Raw genomic sequence first — 6,000 nt, 5'->3', positions numbered from 1 at the left:
CTTAAAAAACGTGAGTCTTAAAACCAAATAGTCTATTACAAGTTACAACCAAAGCCCCTAATAGTCTGTTATAACCAAAACACAATCAAAGTAAAACACAAAGTTCGAAATAGTTGATTACAACCAAAACATGAAAACACCAATCTTCAATCCACATCCATGTGAATCTTTTCACCATTTCCTAATTCATCTAGAAACTAAAAAACATTAGTATTGATTATTGAGTAATACACTTGTGTAAAAGTATAAATTGATAATTATTGAGTTAGAAACCTTTAAAATTCAAGTAAAATCCTCATCCATGCAACTCTTTTCACCACACCCCAATTCCTCTACAAACCAAAAAACAATAGTATTTAGTTATAAACCTATGAAATTATAGACTTATAATTATGTAAAAGTAGTAAAATATTTACTGGTTTCTATTAGCACAAATTCTCCTACGTCTCTTCCATATATACAGCCGCCATGTTTTTAAATTTGTCGCAAATCAAAGCTTCACTAGTCACATGTGTAAGGGAGATTCTAGTTGCATCAATCACCCTCCCACTAGTACTAAAGGCCGACTATGATGCAACTGTAGAGATCGACATTCCTAAAAAAAGTTTCGCCACTTCAAAAAGTACATGAAACTTTGTTGAGTTAGATTTCCACCACCCTAAAATCTGGAAATCCTCCACCCGCTTTTCCCTCCCATCTGATAAATAAATCTCAAGCTCTGTTTTATTAACCCCTTACCCACTTTGTTCCATAAACCTTTCAAAATCGTCTTCCATATCAAGTCCATGTCAAAATAAATAGGTGTAGAAGACGATGCACCCCTTTTATTTTCACATCTTTCTCTCTCCGTCTTATGCTTGAAGTGTTGAAATAGGTCCTATAGTGTTTTATTGATGTGCTCCATAATAGTTTTTGTTTTGGGAGAATTCTTACCATAAATCAACACTAAGCAATACTCCAAATAATGCAATTTGTTGTGGGGATCTAAAAAACAACAACACGAAGCAAGAAGTTCATGTTCTCAATGTTTTCCCAATATTTGTCGTATTTTTCTTTCATCGACGTTGCCATCTTTTTCTTCTTCTCGTCTGTTCTTGAAGACATTCCAATAATGCTTGCTTGCATTGTCACAAGTGCCTTAAAAATATATTGACTGTCACATACTTGGACCTATATATCTTTGTTGTGACATTGTAAAAGATCCTTAAATAGTCGATAAAATACCTACGAAGACAAATAAACAATATTAGATTTCATAATTGAAGTAAAATATATAAAATAAATATACCTAGTAACCTCCCAATCGCCGACATCGGGAGTCCCCACAACCCTCTCATTCTTTTTCTCGTAGTCACTTCACCATCATCAACCTCACTTCCATAAAAAGTTTTAAAACCACTATCAATCGCAAGAAGCCTGCAATACAAATTAAAACCCAATTACAACATTAGTATGTAAATTATAAACAAAATGTTAATATATCATACTTATTAAAATACCTATCAAACGCAACCTCATACTTTTCAGCCATCTCCAACATAAAAAATGTAGAATTCCATCTTGTGTCAACATCGATGGGTGGTTTCTTACTACAATTAACCTTCACTTTCTCAACAAACTCTTGGAATGTAGCAAACATTGCACCCGATGACCTCACATACTTCACAACATTTCAGATCTTTATGATGGAATTAAAATGAACTTCTAATCCATCCCAAATAACAAGATTTATGATATGACCATAAAAACCAAATGCAAGTATTTGCAATCCAAAAAAGCATGGGGTCCCTTAAGCATGGTCACTAGATACGTAATTTCCCCATCATTTGAGGAAGCATTATCCACAGTCACTGTAAAGTCCTTCTCAATTCCCCAATTTTATAAGCATTTGTAAACGAGTTTTCCTATAGTTACAACTTTATGATTTGCACTGGGACAAAAGTTAAGATTTTTCTTTCTTAAAACCAACGTCTCATCAACCCAATGTACCGTTAAACAATTGTAGTTAATGTTTTGGATGGATGTCCAAGTATCAGTTGTAATGGAGACGGTATCATTTTTAAAACATCCTTCAGTTTATACAACTTTTCTTTGTATACCTGCAGACAATCCCTTATGACAATCCACCTTGAAGGCAATTTAAACAGAGGTTGCAAGTCCTTTGTATAATCCCTAAATCCATCATCCTCAACTATACTAAAAGGTTGATTGTATTATTACACATATGGGCTAAGGAATTCCCACATTTCTCTTGGCTGAAGGAATGTACTTCCAAAGAAGTAGCACCCGAGTCTCCTACTTTGTTGAAACTCAACACAAACTGTTTTTTTGTATCACCATATGTACCTTTAGGGTTGTAAATAGGAGATCTTGTACAATAGAGTTTTAAATGACTTGTAACGACCAAAATTTCCAAATAAATTGTTCACTTTTAATTAATCAAACATCCCCATAAAATATGAAATATCAATGACAATTGTTTTCAAATCCATAACATCAACATTTTATTTGAAATATCAGAGTGTCCCATCAAATCAAATGTCGAAGAGTGCATGTCGCGCCATCAAGCCTTGCCCTTGCCCTTAGGCTCAGAAGTACCTGAAACAAATCAACAAACTGTAAACTAATGCTTAGTGAGTTCCCCAGAGCATACCCCACACAGTCCACATAATCACATATACCATATTAGCTATAAAAGCTACATAAACCACATAAACCATGCATACAACATATAGGGATGTCGTGGGCTCCCCCCAGGGTCTTACTCCAAGATGCCATGGGCTCCCTACATGGTTTTACACCTAAGTGCCATGGGCTCACCCCATGGTGTTTAATAGGAAAGCCATGGGCTCCCCACATGGTCTTACATCCAAGTGCCATGGGCTCCCCCATGGTCTTTAATAGGAAAGCCATGGGCTCTCCACATGGTCTGACATCCAAGTGCCATGGGCTCCCCCATGGTCTTTCATACAAGTATACCACATATACAACCAACATACCTCCTAGCATATAACCAACTAACATGCCACATAACACTACATCAACTAGTGTACCACATATCATAAAATGGGCCGGCCTTGGTGCCTTAGACCCATTGGTATGGTGAGGAGACTCACCTCTCAAAAATATTGAACTGATAAGATAAGATCAGATAAGTCCCAACCCGCATCTCCAACTCAACTGCCTACAATCATCATGTGACTGGTTTTGTCAAAATCCCGAAATACCAAAAATATCCTCAAAGTCAAACTTGGTCAACCATGGTCAAAGTCAAGGTCAAAAGTCAAGGTCAACAGTCCATGTTGCCCAACTCGTCGAGTGCATCTAGCAACTCGTCGAGTTCCTTTAGTGTTCAGAAAACCGAGAAAAACCCTAACCAACTCGCCGAGTTACTTGTCAGACCGAAAAAGGGAAAAACCCGATCCAACTCGTCGAGTTATCTTATCAACTCGCCAAGTTTACTCTGCAGACCGAAAACGGGAAAACCCGCTCTAACTCGCCGAGTCGCCAGGGCAACTCGTCGAGTTTTCCCTTGTCTTAACATAATCAGTTCTTCCAGTCGAATCCAAACCTACAAACTACAGATCCAATCCCTTAAGACTGAAATACCACGTAAAGTTGCAAACTTTACGTGCATGCAAGGCCTCAAAAGGCTAAGGCACTAAAACTAAGGTTCATACAATGTTTAGGGCATGGAAAAGGGCCTAGACTAGGTAAAGGGAGCAACTTTATGTCCATGAAGGCCTAGAGGTGTTGAGAACTGGAACCATATCCTCATGACAAGTCCAAATCCGAGTATGACACCATTTTGCACCAAAAGTGACCATATACTTTCATAAGATGAGATCTAAGCAAATAGAGATCAAGATAGCAACTTTTTACCTCCAAATGGATGCTAACACCAGGTAGATGCTGGATCTAAAGCCCTCTCCTCACTTCAATCTCTTCAATCTTCAAGTTTCCTTCCAAAAAGCTCAAGATTCACTCTCCAAAGCTCACACACACTCAAGAAGGCATTAAAGCGCGGCTAGGGTTTCTCTCTGGACAGTTAGGACGATGAGGGAGGCCACAAATGACCCATAAGTTCATTAAATAGGGTACAAACCCCTGAAAATTAGGGTTTTCATTTACAATGTCTACTCGTCGAGTTGGGGCTTCCAACTCGTCGATTAGACCCCAAGTCCCGTGTCCAATATCGATCTCTACTCGTCGAGTTGGGCTCCCCAACTCGTCGAGTCCCGGTGCAAAACCCTAAAAACTTGAAAATTAAATGATACCTGGCACAGGCGTTACATGACTTCCCATTAAACTTGTACCATTCTTCTTCGAATTTGCACACATCATTGTTGGACAACATGCACATTCCACTTTCTAAGCTCCCTTCTTTATGCCCTCTCGACCAAAATGTTGCCATATCCAAGATACATTATGACCACCACCCTTATTATTTGCAACTTCTTTATCATCTCCTTCATCAACATCACGATCAACATCAACATCAATAGTAGGTGGGGCATCAACATCAATAGTATGTCGATCTAGTTGAGACCTTTCCATCTACATAGAAAAAAAAATGCAATCAACAATTTATATGCAAACCAAAATGGCTGTAATTCATATTAAAAGTGAAGATTGTCAACAGATTAAAAGGGAATCTTTTTGTTTTCTGTAATAATGATTAAAAGTGAAAGCTGTCAACATAAGTTTTCTATAATAAAGATCCTGGTTTTAGCATAATTTCAAAGCAACATTTCAGAAAATCAACAAGTTTTCACAGATTTCACTATTTCAACATAATTTCGTATGGTTGTTCCTGACCAGACAGTGGAGGAAGCAGAGAATGGAATCAAATAACATGCAATGAGTTTAATACAAGTGAAAGATTTGTTGGAATTGGAATCATGGAAAGTGTCGCAAAAGGAATTGAGGAAGAGTGCTTCAAAAGCATAATTTCACAAGATTTTTCAGAAATCATAAGCATACTTCACAACAAAATTTCAGAGTAACATCTTTCACAGCAACATAAGCAAGTCATAAAAAAATACTTCATTTGTTGTTGGAAAGAAGAGAAGAACGAACCAGCGATTTCACAACAAGAATGAACCAGCAATTGGAGAAGACGGAGGCGTCGCATGTGTGGGAGGGTGACACCGGAGGTTTGGGAGTGTGTCGTTAGAGGTCTTGTGAGCGGTTATCCACTGGAGCGTTGTCAGCTACAAGAGTGATTTGGGAGGTGAGAAAGGCGAGAAAGCAATTTCACAGCAAAGTATTTTAGGGTTGTTTTTTTATATATATATATATATATATATATATATATATATATATATATATATATATATATAGAGAGTCCGGATCCGGTAGAAACTCAATAATTGGTAAAAACCGCGAGAACAATTGTCAATCATTCCATAAAGGGTATAATTGTCAAGTTATCGTTTGGGCCAAACTTGTGCCGCCAATTATAGATTAGTGGTCCGCTGCCTTTTGCATATGTGGCCTTCTAGTCCATTTCTCCACATTTATTGTTTGGGCCCATTTGATTGGTGAAAATGAATTCGTAATTACATTGTGCCTCACTGTTGCTAAGGTTTTTTTTTAATTAGTATTAAATATTATAAATTTTATATGATTATACGTATTTTATATTCAACGTTTGTTAGATGGTTTATTTTTTGTTACACATTGATGGATTTCTTACTAAAGAATTAATATCATGTGGCATAATATGTAATATTAACTATTTATGATTTTATTATAAATCAAAAGGTGTAATTTTTATTTTTTACTTTAGCTGTAACATGGGAAAATAACCTATAGCTTTTGGGCTTGTAATTTTTTTCGTAACATCATAGAATACAACATAAAAATACATTATTTTATGTTAAAATCTTCGTTTGTGATATGATTTTTTCATCGGTTTATAATTGTTGCTAGAATTTTGTAAAGTTATATTTATTATCATAACGTTTTTTAATCGTCATTTTTGAATCATAACATTTG

Source organism: Lactuca virosa, chromosome 5 (genome assembly GCF_052849685.1).
Source record: "Lactuca virosa cultivar CGN04683 chromosome 5, Lactuca_virosa_CGN04683_v6, whole genome shotgun sequence".
In the NCBI taxonomy this organism is placed as follows: domain Eukaryota; kingdom Viridiplantae; phylum Streptophyta; class Magnoliopsida; order Asterales; family Asteraceae; genus Lactuca; species Lactuca virosa.
This window is presented reverse-complemented; position numbering follows the sequence as displayed.